We start from the raw sequence: 25,226 nt of genomic DNA on the forward strand, positions 1-25,226 counted from the left end.
GGGAATTAAATCACTGGTTTGTTTATTGCCGTTGACCAACACTTTTTTTTTTTCCATTTTAATTTATTTATATTTATTACTCTCTGGCAGTGAAATATATATGACCCCGCTGGGCATCACAGTTTGTGGTTCTCTCTTTTTTTTATTTTTCCCCTGCCATCTTGTATTTACAATGTCATATGAATTTGCCTTGGTGTGATTAATTATATGCTGAAAATATGCATGTATGGATATGTGAAAATTTGAATTTGTGTTTTCCTGATTGCACGGCCTGTAATTTAGGATAGATAGACAGATAGACTAATGGTCTGTCATAGGAAAACACACCAAAGAGCCGATCACATCTTTTATTAGTGGCAGGTTTTTGCTCTCCAGTGGGGAAATGTTGTTTTTGCTGTCAAGCCCATCCCTCTCGCCCGAGCTCATATTTGCGGAGACAGCTCCCAATTAAACACAGCGGCCGATGACACACATCAAAATAACGTGTGCCAGGAATTGGCTGAAATGGAGAAACTTGCTTTAATTTTCGTCCATTTATCCACAAGTAGTTGTGGATAAATGGAGGCAGTGTTACCTCAGCGGTCTGCATCCAACGACAACAGATGTACATCCTATTCTACAGATACTGTACACTGAGGGATTTAGTTTGCAATGCACAGATTGGGAAATGTATGTTTTTTTTACAAAACAGCAGCATGGATGTTCACACCACACTGTGCCCTGTCACAAAAATTAGAGTAATTCATGCCGCAGCGCCTCATAAGGAATCTGTCAATGAGGCTCAACCATTCTTCAGATTTCCTTTTTCATCAGCATCAAACACAGACCCTCGAGCGCCTCTGTTTCACGAGTAAATAAATTCTTAATGCCTAAATGTAGCACCGCAGTGCAGCTTTGAAACAGAACAAACAGAACCGAGCTGGCTTTGAACAACTCGTACCAGGGAGCATGAGAAATAAACGAAACGAAGCAAAGGAAAAAAAAAAAAAAAAAGAGCCAACAGGAAAAAAAAAAACGAAAAAAAAAAAACAACTTTGAAAACTTCCTAATATGATATTTAATCTGTTTTGTTTAATCAAGAACTGATTCTTAATTCTGGATATCTAATTGGATTGAGATTGTTCACTGTGGTTGCTGAGGCGGAGAAAGCAAAAAAAAAAAAAAAAAATTACGTGGGACTATCTTCCAGGCACAGAGCCATAGAAGAATATCAATGTAATTAAAAAAAAACACACAGCATAAATCATAAATATTCACACACAGCAAGAGCAGCGTGACTGAACATCAGCCTAACAAGCCATATTTCTGACAAATACTCCATGACCTTAAGAGGCTTGACTCGTTCATTAACCTCCTGGGTTAGGAAAAAAAACAAAAAAAACACAACAAATCTCCATGGATACGACACACAAACCTTGAAGGCCTTTTCAAAAAGTAGCATTCAAATTCTGAACTCGAACTTCACACTTCTTTATGTGGTCGTTTAACTCAAGGTTTATGCAAAGTCATAATGCCGCTAAATTGCTTTGGAAAAGCTGAGGTGCTTAAGTTAAGCACAATAGGCTGCCAATCAGGAAAACGGAGGGAAAAATCGGAATAAATCAAAACCGTTAACTTTGCTTTTCCCGGCGATGATTACGCGCCGAACCCCCTTGTAGGACCGAGTCAGAAAATAACAGATTACCCTCCTGGTCTGCATGAATAATGAGAAGCTCTGAAAAAAAAATAATAATTCAGCTTTTACTTGAATAATGTATTTCATAATCAGAAGTGGAACAAGAACACTGGAGGGACATATTGCATATATTATTACAGCCAATGAAATTTGCCAGCAGCGGTGAAATGGTAAATCAACAGTGGAATATTTATGACTCGATGATCTGGACTACCAAGCAGTTTCCGTGTGGAAATGCAATATTGCAGTTCTCACTAACGCATAATTACAGTTTGGGTGCATTGTATCAAAACCTGTCTGATTAGAGGATTAGAATTTGTTTCAGCTGCAGGACAATATTTCTCATTTTTGTTTCTTAATATAAAGCCATCCTGCAAGTCTGATGTAGAAACTTTTAGTTTTTTACACGTTCAAGGCATTTTGTTTGTTTGTTTGTTTGTTTTTTTTCTTTAATTATTTTTTTTATTTCTATTATAGGTTTATATGTCAGTTTAACCGTTTTGTTTGATTTATTTGTGGAGTTTTATTTTTCATTAACTTATTACTGTAAGAGGATGTGGTGAAGAGGTTAAATAAATAATATTAATTTGCTGTAGGTCTGTTAGTGTTGGTGTTTTCTCATGTTTCCTAGAGGTCAACTGGTCCAAATGGCTCATGGATTTTTAACAAAAGACATTTTTTTATTTTTTTTTCCTTTTGTGTTTTTATCAAAATCAGTTTTTTTCGCAAAACTGCAATGGGAACACTTTTTTTTTTTTTCTGGCTTCACACGAGTCACATGATCAACTGCCGGATGTTGCCACTGGTGCAAACCGCAAAGATGAAGAAGGCAGGAAGTAGTCGCATGTAGTGGTAGGTGATGTCGTGGCATGTTTTTAATGACTTATTGCATGAACAAACATGTGTCATTTTTTTTTTAAATTGCATCCCAATTGAGAAATTGTGTTTTTTACACTAATGTAATGTAGACAGTTGTAATGGAAATGCAGCTGGTGCCGCTTGCTACATATTTGAACTATTTGGGGCGTCTTCTTCAGTGGACCCTGCAGCAAATCTATTGCAGTTTGGGTGCAACCGCATGAATTTGGACAATCACTCTGCTGTGATGACCCGTTATTGCCCCGGCAACCGTCTGTGCACACTCAAGCATTCTTCTTGTAAAGTCAAATATTTGCCGAAGGATGTCGCCACATATTGTGGAGGTGGCTCTGAACCCCACTGAACCCCAATTTGGGGGTCATTTGAACCACCGTTTCGCACCTCTTGTTGAAAACGAGTCCTGGCGAGACGTCACTCGCCGCACTCAAGCAGCTGCTGGCGCTCGTTCCAGGCTCATCGTTGTCCACTTCAATTTCCACTGGAGTTTTCCAACTACTGTCCACTGCGCTTCTCTTGCCTGTGGTTTGTAGCTGTGCAAGTTGTGTACTCGGTGTAAAAAGCAGTCTTGTTTTTCTGCTACAAATAGTAATTGGCATGTGGGTCCAAAAGTTCAGTTCTGCCTTCTTTTGACCTGAGCACCTTGTGCCATACGATTCCTGTGTGAAAACCGCCACAGGGACTTGTTCTTTTTCTTGAGCCGTGGTTTTCTTCTCTGCCAGTTGTCGCATAGTGACCCTGTATCTTTCTGTTACTTGTATGATTAATGCCAGCCTGTCTCTAGGTGGGCGAACATGTATTAGTACATGGTTGGTATTATTTTATGACCTAACTCTGCTTTAAGCTTCTCCATAGCTTTCTCTCTGACCTGTCTGCTGTGTTTCTTGGCCTTTAAAATGCTGGTTATTCACCAGCGTTCTCAAATAAAAACTCTTGACAGAATGGCTGGCAAGTGCTTCGTAAACCGAAGTCTTTGTACCGACTACTTTTCATTTTAGTAACTGCTTTTATACAGACATTTACCTTAACCTTTACCAATGCTAGCTTGTTCCTAACCCTACGGAGCAGTTGGCCTTCGCCACATTGAATTTGTTGGAAAGATTATACCCACTTTTCATAAAAAAACCAACATTCACACACACATCGTTAATTTAGGAGGGAATAGTTTACCCAGCAGTCATCTTTGTGGGCTGGGGGACAAAACCAGAGTATCCAGAGAGAAACTACGACCTTCTTGCCACAGGGCAACAATCATCAACCGTACAGTAAATTACACTCAATAAATTCAAAGCAGTTTGAAGCATTTTTTTTTATGACAGCAGAAATGTTTAAACTGCAACATATATCCTTATCCAGCCAACAAAATTATAGAAAAAGTTTATTTGCAATTCTGTTTCAAGAAGGATCCTGTCATTTCAAAAGCCTTGCTGACATGAATTTCTACCTAGAAATCCGAAAGGGTACCTCAGCCTGTCTGTGTTTGCATTTTTTTTTTCTAGCAGTCTTTTTTGCAGGAGGTTCTTATCAATCTTGAGCTGGATGACAACCCGGTTGTCATAGAGTATGAAAAATGTAAAGGTATCAGTGTGTGGCAGCAAAGTGGAAGGTTAGGTTCTCAGGCATCCCAATTCCAGCAACTGACAATGTAACCTTGGGAGTCTCACCTAAAGAATAAATGAGTTATTTTATCTTGTACCTGGCAGTGTATTCAAGGGGCTCAATAAGTGACCGGAGTTAATTTTCTTTAAAATGATGAGTGTTCTGCAAGGAGCTTGTAGTTTCTTCCCCTAGATTCACGCATCCTTCCTCAAAACAAGATCCATTGACAACAATTTGTATTCTAACAGTTATCTGTCTGTCTGACATTTGTCTGAGATGGATAGACTTTCCTGTCTGTTCTCACTTTCAGCAAAGCAAATTTTGAGGAGGTTCTTGTATATACGCCACATCATCTCAATGCTGTTTACATGCACAAAATTCATTGATCCGATTGAAATGGATTCAGATTAAATGACCCAAATGTAGCATTTGTACTGGCACAAAGCTAATAAAGTATTACATGAACAAGGCTTTAATCAGAGTAGAAGCACTGAGATGTGCAGAGTTGTTAAATGGCTGTAATGGTCCCCAAGCAGCCAATCAGAGCAGAGTTCTGCAATGAGAAGGGAGGAGCCACTCAGCGTGAGAGTGAGAGCTGAGCAGCGAGAGGAAGAAAATGTGGGAAATCGACTCTTCTGATAAACTACAAAGCATTGCTTCTTAGAGTAGATTCTTTTGAGCACAACCATCTCTAGACTCATCACTTGCATTAAGGTCAGTGGTCATGATTCAAGAATAAAAAAAGAGATGGAGCTGAAAACACTTTTTGAAAGGTGGACATCCTGTTACGTTTGAAATAAAAACAATGCAAACTCATAGAAATAGATCATGACAACCTTGACCAAGAATGTTTCCAAATAGATAGTTTGGATAGATTTTTTTTCTAAATTAAATGATCAATTAAAAACTGTTTTGTGTTTGCACGGGTAACAATAGTTTGATTAAAACTTGAATGACTTCTGAGAAGTTGTAAACGGAGCGCTAAATGACAACAGCAGGCGTGACAGAGAAGAAGAAAGCTCACAAAATTTACATTGCTAGAGCTAAAATAATACCTCAACTACAGTCCCAAATATCAGATGAGTAGAAAAGGCGATGCAGTTCAATCTGTCGTAAAACGCTCCGTCAAAAAAAAAACAGAACTTTGGCAAACAAAATGGAGGAACTATAGTCAGCGTACGACAGACAGCAAAGCAAACAGGGGCAACTGTGGCTCAGTGTTAGAAAAGGTTAAAGGTTAAATTTCATTTGCTACACTTTTGTGAGAGTGAATATTATAAACATGCAGTACATTAACCAAAAAAAAAACACCCAAACAGATATTATAGCAAAAAACACGTTGTGCCTTAATGCAGCATCACAATCATAATTTACACACTTCATCCCAATAAACACACAGTGCAACCATATTAAATGATACACATATTTCGTTTAGAGTGAGTGAGGGCCTTTGATGTTTCACAAAAATGTTTTAGTTTTTTTTAAAGGGAAGCTACATGAAAACCACAGATACATCAGGCTTTGTAGCAGGATACAAAAAAAACCAAACAGTGCAACAACAGCTGTAAAGAAAAAAAGAAGAGTCAAAACAAATAGGAGCATTTTGGAAAAACTTTCATCTGTGTTGACAATAAAATTGAAGCGATGCATCTTGCAGCAGGTGATGGATGGTGGTATAAATAGCAGCAGATGCTGATAGAAAGCTCCAGTCCTCATCTGAGAAGGGCAAGGCCTTTCCAAAGCCTGCTTGCGTGTTTGTTCCCAGCCCCTTAATTAAGAGACCCTCCATTGCCACAAGTGTGACTCCACATGAAGTTATACCACAAGACAGAGCAGAAAGGAGGCCAGATTGCTTTTGGGCCCTTGCTAGTGCTCTTCTTCCTGTGTCTTTTTGTTGTTGCTGTTATTTTCAACAGCTGTTGAGATTTGTGAGGACAGTGTATACATATATATGTATGTATGCAAGTATATATATGTATGTAAGTATATATATATATATATATATATATATATATATATATATATATATATATGTGTGTTTTAACTGTGCACACTGTTGTGTAAGGTATCTTTATTTTCCTTATTTTATTCAATCGGTTCTCTATTATTCTCAGTAGCTGTGTTTCAGTTACAAATGTGCACAAATCTTGGTCTGCATTCCGCCAACGTTGAAAAAACAAAAAAAATTTTCAATTGGGCTGTTTCCTTTAAAAAAGAAAATAGTAAGCTCGTTCCAGTTATAAGGCAATAAAAACCATGGCAGCGACGGATGTAAACAGTTAAATGGGATATTTCTATAATTCAGACATTGCGCTAGCGTTCATCATCTATCAGACTTCGCTGATTTTAGAGAAGAGTTGTAGATTCAACATGTTTGAATGACAGAACCTTTTATAAACTGTGTGACGTCATGAGAGCTCTGATATTGATATTGCATATTGTTAAGAAAACACAACATCTTCTTACTATTTCCTGTCGTCGTCTTCTTTGTTGTTTTTGCCAGTAGTAACATCCGGCTGTTGATCATGTGACTTGCGTGATGTGATAAACGTGTTTCCATTGCAGTTTTACAAAATGCATCTACAATAAACCCGCCTCACCCTAGCACAAAAGCATTTTGTCAAAAAAACCTGAATTTTTTTTTTTTAAACTGCCGTGTTTCCGTTAAGCCCATTTATTTTTACGCAATTTTACATTTAATGGAAGCACGGCTACTATCAGCCATACATGCAGAACATGATGTACCATCCTACACATAATCCCGATAAGTTTTGTTTACAGAAAGTGAACATTTAAAGGAATTACTGACTTATAAGTCTATATATGCAAATCAACATAAAGGTCTGAAAAAAAAACTCCATCAAACTCCTGACCTAAAGTGTCTAAGGCGCTAAGAGTCATTTAATCCCATTGACGTGTGTTGTGCATTTAAAAAAAAAATTTAAAAATTAAAAAGAAGCCCAGAAGAAAACTGTTTTGAAATCTGCTTGTTGCACACTTCTAAACATACATTTTTCAAAGCTTTGCTGGGATTTGGCAAATGTCAGTGGTGACAGACAGTTCAGTAAGCCCGGAAGGACGTGTCAACAATGCAGCCCACTAATGCACGGTTAGTGTCAGTCACTCTGCTGCTCAGTCGCTGCGTTTCAAAACTGCCAGGTGAAATCTGAACATAATAAGCCTCCATCAAAGTGACAACTCTCTTGCTTATTTTTATTTACTTACTTATCTTTTTTTTCTTATGACCTCCACTTCCCAAGTATTTTTGCATTAAATGCGATACAACTTAAAGTAGTTTGCAGTTATCAGTTTCAAGTGAATATTTCTTCTTAAAAGCACAGCAACAGAGAAAAACAGTAGCAACTCTGACCACTTTTTAAGTAAGAAAATATTAAATATTTTTATTGATTTCACAACCGAAGATGAAGCTGATGCGGTAATATTCTCCCCCCTCCCCCCACAGTAAATAGATGGAGCAAAACAACCCCTGTCTTTATTATTGCATTTGATCATTTGATTGCTTTTCTCAACTGACACTGTTCATGTTTATCTCCGCCCTGGGAGTAAAAGTGTAATCAGTGCTCACGAAGGAGGTGTTTCAAAATCTGTCAAATGGGTATTTTAATAATATTGAAACAGGAGCTCATAAAGTTAAGACTCGATTATAATTCCAGGCAGGGCATTTCACGTTTAAATGAGTTCTCCGTCTTAATAAGGCTTTCTTTACTCTTTCCCATCGCTCGCTGTTGCAATCCCAGGCATTTCGCTGATGCACATCTTCAGAGCTATGACTGTAAAAGCTGATTAAGTCTTAGCTCCTGGATTTTCTGTTTTACAAGCATTTAACTAAACAAGATGTAGAGTCACGAGGGCCGCACTCTGCCGCTGCGAGCTGAAAGTAATCATCTAGGATGTAAAATCAATTAAGAGATTATAAATTGTGGGTATAGCAGACATCATGAGAGTATTTTTTCTTAAGCTGTCAGGAAAGTGTAACAGTTTTAACAAGCTTGAAAAAATATTACTAGTCACCAGGCGTATTTTGTTGTACCCTCGAAGAAGTGCGAATCTAATGTTAATATTTCATTTCAAGTTCACACATAAAACAATTGTTTGCTGTGTTTATTTAATTAATTCTAGTGTACATGATGTGGTTTTGTCACATTTTAACCTAGCAAAATAATCTTATTTCATGTGAACACAACAAAATTGAGTTGTCGATTAGCACGCCGATTCCTCTCTTGGCCATAAGGGGGCAGTAATGCAACAACAAAACTGCACTTACAGACATGAATTGTGACAGGGGTGGACATGTGTATGTGTCGATATAAAACTGTTACTGAAAATAAAAAGTAAAAAAAAAAAAAAAAAACTGCACTTACCCAGTTTAAACCGGATAGGTCTGGCTGTTCATCCGAACATCTTTTACTTTTACTTCATGTCAGTTCAGTATTTGGAAGCGTGACCAAACGGCTTCATTCGCTCCGACTTGTGTTTTCTGATTGGCCCGGTAGAAAATCTCCTGGAGGGAATCCAAGTAAACGGGAGAAAGCTCAATCGCTGGCTACTGTCGAGCACACTGTGAAACTCTGTGTATATGGTAGGGCAGAGTCCAGCCTTTGAAGGCCTAGAAAATTATTAATCTGCCTTTGATAAAAAACAAAGACTTATGTTTCGTACTTGTGCATTCCCTAAGTTTTCTCGTACCAAAACATGATGAGTGAAGCCATTAGTGAGACATATTTGATGTGCCACAGACAGACGGATTTCATTTTCCACGCAGTTGCATCCCCTCAGCTACTCCTCCATCAGTACAAGGTGCAGTCCCACCGTGTGCTTGATATTTAGCCACAGGCTAGTCAGCTGTTAGCCTCTTGTATTTATTTATTTATTTCTTTCATTTTTTTAATGGCCTACTTTCCAGCAAGGATGGAGGTTTCTGGCACCTGGGGGGGGGACTAGTCCCATAACAGCTCAGTGCCTTGAAGTCATAATTTGTACTGTGGTGCTGCAGATGTTGCACTGTGCATGCATCTCACATGTGATGACGGTCAGAAATGAGTTGGCGAGGAGCCAGGTGGGGTTTAGTCAAGCCAACAACAGATGTGCTGCTGATCTCATGTAAAAGTTATTTGAAGCTCCTGTTATTCCATGCGTGTGTGTTTGTGTGTGAGTGGATTTTTGTAAATCAGAAGTGGATAGTCACTTTGGTTTGAGGATAATTTTATATCGTTAAGCAGAGTAATAAAAATAACGCATTTCTGGCTGGAATAACTCGCCACTACTCGCTCATTCTAACTGAGTACAATTGTTGCTTTTAGTTTGCCATAAATTATGATGCAAAGAGAGAATTTTGTAAAGTAAATAAAGAAGGATATTCATTTTTTGTTCTTTAATTGCACAACTGTCATTCTGAAAATGATTATTTGGGCTCAGCTGACACCTTACGCTACAGTTACATCAGATCCATGAATTTAAATACAGCTCTGTTTAAAAAATATTAGCGGTCTAATTTTGCTAACCGAAATCAGGAAGACACAAAGGCAAACAGGAACCTACCATTTTAATAGATTTAAGGATAGTCAAAATGAAAAAGACTGTCAATAATCACCTCTAGGGTGAATGTTGTAGAAATAAAGGAGTGGAGGATGAGAGCACAGTGAAGTGTAGAACAACGAGGGACTAGTTTATACCAGGCTAGCTTACAGTAGGAATGAGATAGCATTTCTTTTTTTTTTTACCAGGCCATATCAAACGAGGTAAGAGCTGGTACTGCCAAGCTTTAAAGATACTAAAATGCTCACAATGTTGGTGTTAGCACAAGTATTCTGGAATCCCTCAATGCATAAATATTCAAAACATGATTTTCCACCTTCTTACTTCTCTCTTAACTCATGCAGCGGCTTAATTCCAATGCTCAGCATTTACAGCAGCTGCTATTAAATAGTTTTGTCCTGACATGTAATCAACCTGCCATTCCCATCAACACTTTATTTGGAGCTTGATGCGTTTTAGCAGAAGTAAACGGGGAAACTGCTATCACCCTGGAGTTAAAGTCTCTGAGAATCTGCTCCCTCTTTGGTTCACAGTGATAAACCTTCATTCAACAGGGCCTGGATGGTTTCTATCACAAAAGCAGAAGAATGAACACATTCCTGGAGCTACAGGGTAGAGAAATTTAATGACTTTAACATACGCCGGCGATTTAATTGAACGCCTTCAACTTCTGCACAAAATGCATACTTGGTGTCACTCGCAAGCAGAAATGCTGTCACAAATAAAATGAGAATTCTTCTAACAAATTCTTCAGCTAACAAGGCGATGTTACTTCATTTATTTATTAATTTTTTTTTTTGCTTTGCTTTATTGCGTCATCAAATACAGAATTACTGAACAAAGTGATCCTGTGCCACTGGCAGTAAAGCATTTGGATGGAGATGTCATGTTTTTAGTTAACGCTGAGGCGTTTCCTGAAAAACTGCACAGCTGATATTAGCCTCTGTACTGGAAAACCTGGAATACTCTTAATAGGTAAACTGCTACTTATACTTTTAAGACTGGTTGATGCTTGTTTTTTTGTTGACATTTTTTTAACAAATTTGTAATGAGTAATTTTGCTCCAGCATAAAAAAACATTTTAAAAAACTATTGTTTAATTTTTTTTACAGCACAAATTATGTTTTATAGTGTAGACCATTGTACTGTAAATGTCACACATTTTGAAATACAACAATACAATTACAGTTACAGTTTTCCTTTCTTTTCATCACAACATGAATGTAAAAATAATTGTGCTTTGCATTTATTTGTATCTTTTCTTTTAAAGGGGCAGTACAATGTTTTATTTCATAGCGCAATCAAGTAAGTGTGTTACCTTCAGCTGTTATAAAAAATGCTGTATTTATCAATATGACTAAAATAAATTTGACTGGGTGATTTAACGCCTTGAAATTGGGGCTCTGTCTCTTTAAGAAACTCTCATTCTTTCTGAAACTCCGCCTTCAGGAAGTCATCAAAACAACGCTCCTCTACTAGCCGTTTACCAACATTTTTACCAGCGTTGCCCTATGAAGCATGAAGCTTGGAAAATGAAGCTCTGAGGAGGAGCTTCGTCTTGGAAGGCGGGGCTAGGTCCACCCAGGTGTTTGTACAGCTGAATGGTTGCAGACGTTGACAGGATTTCTCAAACATGCATGAAAGAATTAAGGCAAGACTCCAGTTATGGTTTCAATGAAGGAATACCAGTATAACATGCTTAGTACTTTCTTAAAGTTCTTAGTTGCTTTACATGTATTGTTCTTTCTTTTAATCTATGCTTGTGACCACACACTCATCTAACACTTAGAATGGAAGATTGTATTTTCTGCATGAAATGCAAACCCAACAATAATATTTCTCTCAAAATAATGGAAATTCAAGAGCAATTTTATAGTTCTTGTCATTTGCCTCATCCTGATCTTTCAAAGTAGGACCCTGACACTTTGCAGCAGATGTTATTCATTATCCTGCTGTTTATACGCCACACCTTGCTGTAGGCAGCAGCACACTGAGCCAAGAGCTGATTCCATTTATTCAATACACATGAACAACAAAGCTATTAAAAGTTTCCGTCTGAGAAACAGAACAACAAGGCCAGCGGAGACAATTTTATTAATATAATCACACAAACCAGTGAAACAGGAAAAACGTCTATTTTTTTCCCCCCCTCTTGCTTTGTTCAAGGCGCTGATCATTACTCTCACTGTTGGTTGACATACCAGTTTTGGAAGTATCCTTTGCTGGCGTTATCTGGTGTTCTCTTGTGGAGCTGTGATCTCCTCGCAGGGGGACGGGGAGGTCATGAAATCCAAGAGCCCGAAGCCAGAGCTTTGGAAAGTAAATGAACCTGCATTTCCTCCCCTTTCAAATTAATTGATTCTACTTCAAGAAAAATGAGCAGGAGCAGAAACTCGAACAATGCAAATTACTTTTACAAAGCGGAGGAGTAACTCACTTGTTCCTGGGGTTGCAAAATTAATTCGTCCGCCAAATGAATGTCAGCATTTCCACATATTGGTTGATAATTGACTGCTTTTCTGAGCATGGCGGCACACTTTGTCATATTCTAATTTATCTTGTGTTAATACATGATTTTTGGGGTCTATCATTTAAGACCCCATGGCAATAAACCTCTTAATGCCAAAGCCAGGTTTCCTGTTGAGTCAAACATGACTAATGTGTCGTTTTTAGTAAAATTTAGTTTACTTGTACAAATAACCAAGAATCTAATTCTAAATGGCATGAATGTTGCTTCATAGATCTATTTTTTGTATCTTCTGGGATTAATACAGCCAAGTCACAGACTCCAGTGTAATTCTTTTGGACTATCGTGTCAACTTCTCTTACGGCGTTTTGACACCCTGTGGTCCGGTAGACTCGGTCTGATTTGAGACCAAAATTGCGACTTTTGTTACTTCTTCAGCTGGTGCGGTTCGCTTTCACACCGCACCGTCTCCAACACACCAAAAACCTGTTCACCCCCCTCGCCTGTGGTGGCGCTGCACCACCTACCAGTGAAGGAAACGACATGAAAACCTCTGAAGGAGACAACTCCCCTCTTCACAAAATGTAAACAAAAATAGAGCAGTGAAGAAAACAGTAAAGAAAAACTTTACTGTTGCCCGGCAACCGTCCCGGCCAATAGAATGAAAGTGTTAAGTATTAAAGCTCCTGCTTTTCTCTGCCGCCAACTGGATGTAGAGAGAAACAACCTCCACTTCCTGCTCAAAGTAACAAGGACAAAAACAGCTTTTTCTCAGGTGTAAGAACCTTTGGTGCTCCGTCTGTGAACAACGTTAATACTGAGGAACCATTTTTAGCTTTCAATTACATTCCTCTCTATTTAAAATCATGACCATTCAGATGGTGACCTTCACAACTCTGGGATGATTGTAACGTACTGGCATTCATCACGGCCAACTTGGTTTCATTAAATATGAAATTAAGGTTCCAGAAAAATGCTTTGGCACTTTTCTTTTTCTTTTTCTTTTCACACCATTTGACATTTTGTGGCACTGTGATTCAAAAATGTTATATTACAAAGTTGTAGGTATTTACGAAAATGAAAACATTTTCCACACATAAAAACAGAAAATGGGGGGGTAGACATTTTGAATTTACTGCGCTGCCCCTAAATACAAGAAGTTAAAATCAATTTCATTTAGGAAGACATAAATCACGTCCTAAGGAACTAGTTAGTTATATAGCTAAAGGATAGCTTTGAGAAGTTTAGTGAAGGTTAGGATATAAAACAATATATAGTCAATTATATTATTGTTTAGTGCATTTCTCAAAACTAGAAAGATACATTTCTATTTCTAGAAAAGTTTATTACTTTGGCCTTTGTAAAAAAATAAAAAAAAAAGTTTTAAGAACAAAGCTGGTTGTAAAAGAAAACCGTAATGGGAAATTCTAGTAGAATATATCCACTGGCTGCACTTTTTAGATTCGCTTTTAGTAAAAATACATATTTTATTTGAAAACTAAGCATCTTCTCTCCTTGTGCTCTAAATGTGTGTCTTACCGCGTAAAGTTCCCATAAAATACACAAACGTTTGTGTGTGTGACGCGACAAAGTCTCGACACATTTCAACCACTTTCGCAAGCGACTCAATCGGCGGCACACATCAGGTGAACCTCTTTTTTTTTCATTCTCAATTATTAATCTTTCCGTTTCGCTCCGCATTGAAGCCTCAGAGATCAACAAAGACATCGATTTCAGTGCAGAGCTCGCACCGCTTCCATTGTGTTGGCCTATTTTTTGGCATTGTTGTTGCCTATGTGTAGTTTTTCCTTTTGAGTCTCACCAACAACAACAACAACAAAAAAAAGCACTCTTGATTCTCTCCCTGAATTTGAAATTAAAATGAATATTAATCAATTCCCCTGGCAAGTCTCAACCAAAGTGAGAACCGAGTGAAGCTGCAAGATGTCTTACTGAAGAGCAACTCCCCTGCTGCTCCTCTCTGTAACATGGTTTTCCACATCTTAAAGGAAGCAGGGGGGGGGGGAAAGGGTGAGGTCTTTTTTTTTTATTTTTTTATAAAAGACAGGCCTGACATCACGCTTGACAAAGCAGAAATTATATTAAATGCATCTTTATTTTTAAATTGAAGCTTCAAAACCTTTTTTTTTTTTGTGGGTGGAGGATGGAAACCACATTGCCCACATTCTCAGGTTTTGCTCAAAACGCTGATGCAATCTTCTGCCTGGGATTTCGGAGAGCAGCAGGGGGCCCCGGCGGGGGGCAAATCTGCCGAGGCTTCCGTCAAACTGCAGACACATCACGAAATCGCACGGCGCCGACGAGACGCAGCATCTTATTCCTGACTGTTTAAACAACAGCAGCAGCTAATTGCAAGCTTAGCATTTCTGTTAACACGATGTTCATATTTCAAGGAGTTAAAGAAAAAAAACAGAAAAAAGTAGTTGAATTGCGAGTGAGGATTAGGTTCCCTTCCACATCGGTCATTTAACGTGCTTTGATTTAATGCAGGGGGTTCTGTGGGAAATTTGCAAGGTGCGTGTGGAGAGGTGCTCGCCGAGGAGTGGAGGCTGCTGGGATGTCTGGGAGCTTGGGAGACCATGCATGTTGCTGTACCCTCTGGGAAACTAATGACCAATGCACAGAGGCTATGCAATGAGGATCCCCGACACAGCTCTCTGCTGCTCTCTCTCTCTTTCTCTCTCTGGCTGAGGAGATTTTCTCCAGTAATTGAACTTGAGAGTGGCTGCACATACAGTTTAGGAGAAATATAACTGTGGTGCGATGCTGGATGATGCCTACACACTGCAACGCGTTTAGTGTGTCTACTGGCTTATACTTTTGACTGGAAACATAACCAGAAAATTTGCTGTTTATTTTGTTAACTATGTTTATATAAATGAAAATAGACATGAAATGCTGCATAGTTTAATCGCAAGCAGCGTGATCTATTTTCAGTTTTAAATGAAGACAAAAATTCTCCTAAAATTTCATGTAAATAACCCCAAATTAACTTATTTGTTTTTGTTCTGGGGCTGCACAGTGGCGCAGTTGGTAGAGCTGTTGCCTTGCAAGCAAGAAGGTCCTGGGTTCGATTCCCGGCACGGGGTCTTTCTGCATGGAGTTTGCATGTTCTCCCTGTGCATGGTGGGTTCTCTCCGGGTTCTCCGGCTTCCTCCCACAGTCCAAAAACATGACTGCCGGGTTAATTGGTCTCTCTAAATTCTCCGTAGGTCTGAATGGTTGTTTGTCTTGTATGTCTCTGTGTTGCCCTGCGACAGACTGGCGACCTGTCCAGGGTGAACCCGCCTCTCGCCCAGAACACAGCTGGAGATAGACACCAGCAACCCTCCTGACCCCATTAGGGACAAGAGTGAACAGAAAATGGATGTTTTTGTCCTTTTTTGACGCTTATTGCTTTTACTTGCATTTATCTATGATTAACGTCTGGTTTGATGCTTTTATTTTGACGGGACAGCAGCAGGTTTAACTGCAAAAGGGGCCATATTATTCACTTTCTAGATTCCAGACACATGGCGCCATTTTATAGCTTAATCTAGTAACTGTTTCCTCCTGTTTTTATAAAACACACACATATATATAATATAGTTTTCAAGCCTTTTCTCCAGAAGAGATGAAAATGCAGCGAGTGGTGAGTGAGAAGCCATTTGCTTCCTCATCTGAGCTGCTGCTCCTCTTCCACTCAGGATCTTCCTCTTGCTCTTTCTCCAAAAGACCTGCAAAGAAAAGAACCTGGGTTTCAGCATTTCTCCAATCAAGATGATGGCCAAGATTTTCCTATTATTTCCTTGCAAATCTGTCATTCAGCAAAAATATCACATAAATGTTTTATACGTTTGCTCGGTGACATTGTCATGTTTTTATTTTTCTTCCCCAATCATCTAAACTCCCAACTTCATTAGCCACTCAGCACATGTTAGCCCACAGGATTCACATGTCAGTAGAGCCGGTCACAACGAAATGAGTCGCCCCAGGGAAGTGATTTAATGGAGTGGGTTAAATTGCTCTGGGCATAGATGAGTGCCCCTTTGTTAGCAGCCTCATGAGATAGCAGATCCAAGCGGCAAAGACGTTTTTTGTTTTTTTGTTTTTTTTTTGTCTGTTTTGTTTTTCTTTTTCCTCATTTTCTCACATTCCCTTATCATTTGGACACGATTGTTGCTGTGAACCTGCAAGCATGGTTTGAAATCCACGTAGAAATGGAAACCAGTAAAGGGCCCTGGTTTGCTTTTGTTAGCGCCGCGATAAAAAAGGCTTCACAGTTTGGAGTTGTAAAAATATTTGCATGCGTCTCGTCGCTGGAGAACCCGAGGCGGGGGCCCTGCGTGTGTGTCATTGGGCCCCTGCCTCACTCATTACTGGGACTTCCAGCTGTTTTACACCGCAAAAGTATTCCATTATTTCCATCTCGCCGGGTTGTTGTTATCCCCAAAAATCGACTCGTGATGGAATGAATTAACTTAAACACAGCAGCGGATGACGGTAATTAGCCAGAATCCTCCAAATTACTCCTGATCAGAGGTAGTACTTCAGATAGTAAGTTATTTTCCAAACCCATCCACGGTCCCACACGTTGAGTTAAATTATGCATGCCCAGTCACTTTGACTCAGAATGTGTATTTATTCATGAGCTTTACACACAAATTGTTTTCTTCTTTTAGTTTTATTGGTGACTAGTGGCTTTTATTTGATAGTGAAATGACAGAAAATGGGTAATGAGAGAAGGAGGACGACACGCGGCAAAGGTCACCAGGCCGGGAATCGAACCTGCTGAGGCCTCCTTATGCTTAAGCCCTGCATCACTACTGCTCCCCTTTAAACAAATAGTCAAAATCAAAGCAGGATTTCACCAAAAGCCAAAGGATTACATGAAGCACCACCAGCGTTTAAGGATAGTGAACATCCAGGTCGTTGATGTAAAATTTGGGTCATAAAGCGATCATAAAAATAGAAATAATTGTAATCAATAAGGGTTGAAATGTCTGCAACTTGGGGAGTTTTGTTGGCGTTAGCTAACGCTGCACTGTAGGAGCAAGTTATTCCTGACCGATAAAGAAAAATGGCTGCAGACTGTTCAGACTCTGATGATCCACATTCTTCAATATGGACTTAGAGGCTGAAACAATTGGTGACAAAGATAATGATCGTCGTCAGAAGTGGCATCGATCTTTTCATTTTGCTTTCATATTGCTTGTGTGAAATGTCCACAAAACAGTCATACAGACGACACACAAATCGGTGTTGTTCTATATGAAACGCTCTGCACAGTACATGAACATGTAGGAGAGGACGTTTTTCCTTATGAATAACTGAATTGTGTGCCGTGTTTCAATGTTCATCCATTCAGTAACTGTGACTCAACTCAGTCTTTACGTAGTTGCTGCTTTATCGTCTGTTCAATCATCTCTCAAGTGCTGCCATTCTTGTTCTTGCTGCTTTGAGAGGATCCACTCACTATTCATCCACATTGATAATAATCTTTTGTTTTTGCAGAAATGGAGGACGTGGTAATTTTGACAAAAACAGCAAAACTACAGGTTTGTTTCCATTTAACTAAAGAGTTGTGAATATGCAAACATCTTAATTTAAAGAAGTACAAAAAGTACAAAAAAATTAAAAATTATTATGGCTCATTATTCCTGTTTTTAGTGAATAGAAGTACTACTCACTACCCTAAAGGATGAAAATTAATTAAAAAAACCCTCTTTTTTTAACGTCGATGCAAAAACTGGATGTGTCCTTAGATACTGTGCATGCAAGTGTGTGTTTTGTGTTTTTATTATTTATGCCTGACAGCCAGAATATCACCTGTTTAAATGTCAGGAAGAAAAGCTAGACTTTTCCTGCCTGTGTTGGTTTTCCATTCTAGCTGCGCTGGATTAATTGGCCACTCTAAATTCCCTTTAGGTGAGGCTGTGCGCCTGAATGTGTGTGTGTTCAGTGTGTCTGTGTGTATGTCCTTTGGTCGACTGGTAGCCTGTCCGAGGTGCAACCCTCTAATTGCTTCTGCTTGTTGGATGCTAAAAAGGGCCCCAACCCTCCACGACCTCAAGCATGATAGAACGTCGGGAAATGAGCAGTTAAAAAGTTCATAGTTTGGTGTCAAATGCAATCTGTCAAAGCTCAGCTTCTTCTTGTTGTTGTTTTCCCCACCAAACGAAGCCTCAATTATGTAACTGAGGTATTTGTTTTTGTCAGCACTGATAAGATTTCCTGAGGGTTCTGGAAATTTTAAAAATGTTTTTGTCAAGATAAAAACAGAAGACAAGCTAGTGCATGTAAAATAAAATGAATATTGCATTTAAGTGCAATAATTATTCCCAGTTTTTTGCAGAAAATGAAACCTATATAATACGTATAATCTTCACAGCAAGCTTTTGTTTCTTGTGATTTTGATGATTCTGGCTTACAGATGATGAATACTCAGAATTCAATGTCTCAGTCAATTTGAATACTGTGAAAAATGTCGTAAATGGAAACTAATGGTGTCACACCCTAATCGGCTAATTAACTCAAAACACCAACAAAGGCTTTCAGATTCTTTAAAAGGTTTCTTACTCTGTGTCAGTAGACTGCAGAATCATGGGGAAGACAGCTGAGTGGACCGATGTCTAGAAGATGGTCATCGTCACCCTCACAAGGACGGTACGCTACAAAAGGTCATTGCTGAACAAGCTGGTGGTTCAGACAACTCTATCCATGGACATTAGTAGAAAAAGGTGCACCAGCAATCCTCCTGCCTGAAGAGGATTGTCAAGCAAAATCCAATCCAGAAGACTTACCATAGACAAACAAAGGACAGAGACGAGAAATGTGGCATTCCCCGTGTCAATCCTCTCCTTAACCTAGACCTAGCCTGGCATTAGTGCCTAAAACATACATTTTTGATTGGGAACACAGGTTTTTGGGTAGTCGTTGCTTAAACTGAAAAAAAAAACAACATAAACATCTAAAGCTTGAAATACTTTATCCTGTGAAATAAATCTCTATAAGTTTTCTGAGAAAACTGACCAATAAAAAATCTCACTTTACACAACAGTCCAAATTTCTGATATTTTCTTTACTATCTTAGTTGTCTTGCAGATTGCCATACATTTCACACAAAACCTTGAAAAACACTTTAAAACCAATTTTATGCTCAAACTATTGAGTTCGTTTCACCTTCGTTCACGGAAGACAATGCAATTTGTCGAAGAAATAACAGCACAGGTGTTGCTGTAAACTCTCGCGGCAAGCCTCCGTGAACAGTAAAGCTCTGGCACAGGGGGGACGCCGAAATAGATTCGCTCCGTAATTAATGTAATTGTTTACACCTGCGTTTGACAAGCCATGCCATCCACAGCAAGGGGCAGACTGACTGCCCAGCTCGTTTTAAACCTGCAATAAACTACGCAGGGATAATGAGGGATTAGAAACAGGTGTTAGAACGCCAGGAGTGCATGTTGTTGAGCTTTTATCCGTCTACCCGACTCACACTTCCTGACAGCGTACGCTGCTTTGTCCGTTCTGTTCAGAGAGCAATATTAGTTAAAGGGAAAATCAGAAATACCGTCTGCTCGTAATCTAATCACGTTCCTATCATGCTTTATAACGTGGTATCATAAAGCTCTGTTGTCTCCGACTCCTTTAGATTACGCATAATTCTGTAGTGGTTGCACACTTTCTCCTGACTGGAATATTAATGATAAGAACTGAGCACCTCACATACCTGCAGGCTGATTCAGGCTCACACATAAAAATCAGCAACAACACAGAGGAAGAAAAAAACAACAACAACAACAAATGTAAGTTACACTATCACAAAACCTAACTGCTATTCAGTTTCTGTTTTACCCCATTCCTGGTACGCTTGGTTGTTGCTAGGTTACAAGGTTTTGCTGGTCTAGTTTGATTGACAAATGAACTCTGGATCTGGAGATGTTGGTGTAAAACTGGTGAAGATGGGATAAGATCAGTCACATTAGCTGAGTTTCCATTACAAATGTGGGCAAATCTTTGTCTATATTCCGCGAATGTAAAAAAACAAAACAAAATCAACAATTGTAGTGTTGCCATTAAATAGGAAATCAAATCATAATCACATGTGGTTATAATTTGCCTTAGGTTTGACTCTGTAGAGTCTTCTGATCAAAACATGTTTCATCAGCCGTGGTGGTGATTCACATGTGATTAGTCATTAAAAATCATGGCAACAACGGATGTGAGCAATAATATGAGATTTGATATGCTTTGAGAGCTCTGAGCCAGCTGCTCATTGTCTGAAAAACAAAAACAAAACAAAACAAAACAAAAAAAAATATCATCCTCCTGCCACTTCCTGTTGTCTTCTTTGTGGTTTTTGCCAGTAGTTACATCTGGCTGCTGATCATGTGGCTCATGTGAAGCTGGAACCAAATGTTTCCATTGCAGTTTTGCTAAATTATTCATCTATTTCAATAAGGCTGAAAGAAAGAAGAAGAAAAAAAAACACCTCATACTGGCGCAAAATCTTTTTATCAAAAAACTAGATTTTTTTTCAAAACTGGTGTCTTTCCATTAAGCAAATTTATTTTTGCTACTTCGATTTGCGTAATTTTCTGGTAACTAAAAACAACTCTAGAGATGTGATCTTGAATACAATTTGATGTGCTTTGTCCAAAACTGCTGTTAATTTGTAACTTCTTAATTCTAACTGCAACATTTAAAGCAATCCCTCCCTCTCTACGTCAGTAGGAATCTGGATTATTATTCTTTTTTTTTTCTTTTTTTTTAGGTATGCCCTGGAAAAAGTTTGAGGTAAAAATAAGACATAAAAGTTTGACTTAGTGAGAGACTCAGAAAACTTAACTTCCTCAAGGGTTTAAATTTAGTTTTAAATGGAGGTTCAAATTACCTCAGAAAAAACCTTTCTGGTCTGCTGAGAAACAACGGATAGTGCTAATTTATTTAACAAAGTTAATAATTCATACCACAGGATGGTGAAACATCTCTAGATACATTGGTAAACATCTGAGAATTGCAGATTTGACATGTCTTGATTTACGTGAAAGGTCACACATTTGCTAAATTTAGATGGAAATGGAATATCAAGCTCCAATAGGTCTTAACTTTGTGATTCATAAATCATTATGTTGTCTTTATCTGACGCTATGCAACCAATTTTATGTGTCAAAAGATTCTGTGAGTACCTGCAATTTTTTTTTTCTTACTATTATTATTTAGTCTTTTAATTTAAAAAAGTTCCTCAAAGGCAGAAATAATTAAATTGAAAGGTTTGTTCAATAGCTGCTTGCCGAAACACACACTCTGGTTAGATGTTCTTTTGCCATAAGATTTCCAGTGTTCAGTTCAAATCACATTTCTTTTGCTGTTCTTTTCAACATTCATCATTTAGCACTGTATTCCAAATATTTCCATTGTGCCCAAATAACCACTCCAGTTTTCATCAGTTTCTTTTAACAAACAACTTTCTCATTACAAGATGTGTACTTCCTTGTTGCATCTCTGATTTTCTGCCTTGGCAACGTTCAAGGCTCCTCTGGCATTTATTTTGTTTTTCAAAGCTCAGTCAGACTCTCTCGCTTCAGAACAATCCTAACGTCAGGATTTCTCTTCACACACGCAACAAGAACATGTTCAGAAAAGCCTTGAATGAAAGTCTAGTTTCAACTTGTAAGATTGAGACAACTGTAAATCCTCCGCAACACCCGGTGGCATGTTGTCCAACATGCTACATGCTACACGGCTTAATGTGCTGCTGGGCGAAGTTAAACTGCCTCAGGCTTGACTCTGCAGGGTCTTCTGATTAAAACATGTTTCTCCAGCCGTGCTCTCCTACTGTACAGCCCCGAGAGTCACAGTTCCCGTCAACGCTGTAGACTACAGAACCGCTGCTCCTCTCCAGGTTGCCAACAGAATGTGAACAATCATTTGTGTCTGCTGAAGCTGCAGGAGGAGATCACTGTGGAGTCTGGAAACATGATCAGTGTTACGACTGGCGTCGTAAAGTTAATTATGCAGACCTGAGTGAGCTGGTGCCCGTCGCCGATTGGTTCCCAGAAGACGACGGCGGTGGCGTCCAGCTGGCGGCCTCCCGGAGGTGACGGATGTCACAGCTGCAGGCGAGGACTTCCTGCCCTCCATCCTCAGCTCATCCCAACCGGCCTCACCGTCTGTCTGCTAACACCTTGGAGTTGTAGGCGTGAGCTGCCGTTTATGTTTCCTTACATTTTCTCATGCTTTTCTTAATTAGGGAGGTAAGTTTTTGTCATTTGGCTTATTCACCTTCAATTAGGTCAGTTGGTTAATTTTCACATAGTTTCCTTTTGTTTGTTGTTTTGGTCATTATAGCTCGCTCTGAAGCCATGTGCTCCATTTCTTGTAAAATCTCAATCAAAAGTGCATCTTTTTCAAATAAATAACATAATAAAATGTTTGTGTGCGTCAGTTGCTTGGGATCTGAAGAGGGTGGATCCTTCATGTTCTGATCTGGCCACTCCTGGACGAGTCGGAACAATCAGTTTCGCAAAATAAGCTTGGATTGCGTTTTATTTGTGTTGGAGTGAAGTTACACAAAGTAATCTACTGATTATTCTTTCGATTGATCGAGTAATCAAATAAAAATTGGGATAAAATTAAAATACTGGTATGTTCTGCCAGAACAGCTGTATTAATATCAGCCCAAACTTTCATATCAGTGCATCCCTGACTTACTTTTCTGCAGCTTGGTAAATTAACATGTAACAATAACAACTCATTCGTTAAGTCAACCTGGACAAAAACACTCAAAAATCTATAATTACATTCAATCTATTAATAAAATAGTAAAGCAGCAGTCTGACAAAGACACTTTAACAAAAAAGAGAAAAACATACTCCAGTTTTTAGTTTATTTGGTCATATTCATTCAATTTAATAGATAAACTCTCACTCTGCACAGCCATTCATAGCTTCTCTGTCCATGTGAGTGACAGGATCTTTGGTAACTTGGTCACATACAGAAACACATCTGTTGTCTACCTAGAGACCTTTAAGTTAACTAAACTTTTCCTGACATTGGCTAGGAAGTAACTTTTCGGTCTTCTGTCAGTCGAGTTCATCAACCTTTTATTATCCGACCCTGTCTCTGATTATGAGACCCACAGGAGGGCCATATTTTCCCACGGTTACGATGGATCCTCCGCATTCCCGTTTGCTGCACGTCGATCAGAAAATGCGCAGCGTGTGCAAACAAAACTCTGAACGGCGTTGTGTGTTTGAATTCTGGTCTTGTGCTCTTCTTCCATGTGTTAGCTTGCTAGTTTCCCTGCATGACTTTTGGCAAATTGCAATCAGGACTTGGTGGCTTTGTTTTAACAAAGGTGTTCTTCTTACTTTGCTCTTATATTAAGGACAGATTTTGTGGAGTTCATGGCTTGAAGTTCTTTGACTTTGTTGGTTTATCAAAGACCAACTAGCTCACAAAACTGGGGATTTTTTTCCCTCCCGTTTTCAATAAACTATTCATGACACAAATAGTACATTTTAAATAATTGAAAAGTTTTATTCTGGTTTTGAGGACATCATCTCTTCCAGCATTGACCAGGTCAGCTAAAGGTAAGAGCAACATAAAGCCGCTATCGCGCTTAGCTCTAGAAAAACAGTCATCTGATCCTCTCTGGTTATCCTGCTAGCAGTGGATAGAAACCAGCTGTAAACAGAGGGACTCAATTGCCTTTTTCTATATCCTTTGGCATAGAAACATCTCCCGTCTGGCTTGCTGCTGAGGCCGACCTCTGTCCTGTCACTTAACCACAGATGATTAGACGGAGGGAGACTTATTCATGCTCAACCAATAAAGGGACAAACATACGGCATGGGAAATTTCCCACGCCAATGTGTGTTAGCTGTTTGGCAGCTGCAAAACAACGACGGTCAAAGCTAGCTCCTGTAAGACGCTGCACTCTTGACAACACTCTTTGGTTCGCGGTAAGAAAATAGTGTTGTGGCGAGCTGCATGAATAAATGTGCAGAAAACAGTATTTATAGCGAGCATTAATGTCTCCATTTTATGTTTAATACTATTCCCTCCCACTGAAAGATTTGCTTTGGTGTAAAAGTCAGGATGTCTGTAAGATAAATCAGACCGTTGTTATCCAGCACAAATTGATGAGCTGCCTGGACAGAGACTACAAAACTGCTGAGGAAATTTTAAAGCTACAGTATGTAACTTTTACAAAACCTAACATGTGATCATCTCACATATTTGTTGAGATAATTATGATGTTGTGACAGTACAATAAAAGGCAGATAATATGTGGAAAAAAACAAATCGAGCTTCTCTGCTATCTGTTAATTTTGAACAGACACACAGCTCTGTCAGACACAACCAATCAGAGCCAGGAGGACGGTGTTAGAGCTGTCAATCAACTTCATGTACTCGTCGCTCACCCCTTTACCTCGCTTTCTGCTAAGCTGCAGCCACCACGGCATAACCTGCTACGAATGCTAAGGCTAGTTAAGCATAGCCAAAGATGACAGAGGATAAACAGTAACAGTGAGCTGTTTCACCACTGTTAGCACATTTAGCAGTTCATGAGCATGATTGACAGCACTAAGACCCACCTCCTGGCTCTGTTTGCATGTTTTTGTTTGGTGGATTTCTTCAGACATCAACCTTTTCAAAGATTATCTGTCTTATATAGTCACAATATTGTGACAGTTTTAACAAATATGTAAAAAAAAAAAACAACATAAACATATTTTTGTAAAAGTTGCATCCTGCAGCTTTATTTGTACACTTTCTCCAGCAGACGAAACATTTTGTCCATTCCTCTTTGCTAAACAAGACGGCTGGCATCAGTGCCCATCATTTTTCAAGTCTTACCAGATTTGTAGCTGGATTTAGATCCGGCCTTTGACTAGACGGTTCTGACGCAACGATATGAAATCTTCTGTTTGTAGCTTTTGCTGCGTGTTTGAGGGTCATTGAGCAAGGTGGGAGTCGGAGTGAGAGACAGCATGATGCTGCCACCAACATATTTTTTTGTCGGTCAAAAAGTTCAACTTTGAATTC

General features: G+C 39.0%; 2 long non-coding RNA genes across 2 annotated transcripts in view; one reads left to right on the forward strand and one right to left on the reverse strand.

Moving 5' to 3' along the window:
- The window catches only part of LOC122835951, a 57,687-nt gene that overhangs the window by 24,082 nt on the left and 8,379 nt on the right, over positions 1–25,226 (forward strand). The window lies entirely within an intron of this gene.
- Positions 15,798–19,983, reverse strand: LOC122835955. Its single transcript, XR_006371378.1, has 3 exons — positions 19,903–19,983; positions 18,753–18,934; positions 15,798–15,910 (listed from the first exon to the last, which is right to left on the reverse strand). It is a non-coding gene; the product is annotated as an uncharacterized LOC122835955 (long non-coding RNA).

The sequence above is a fragment of the Gambusia affinis genome, linkage group LG08 (assembly GCF_019740435.1).
Source record: "Gambusia affinis linkage group LG08, SWU_Gaff_1.0, whole genome shotgun sequence".
NCBI lineage: Eukaryota > Metazoa > Chordata > Actinopteri > Cyprinodontiformes > Poeciliidae > Gambusia > Gambusia affinis.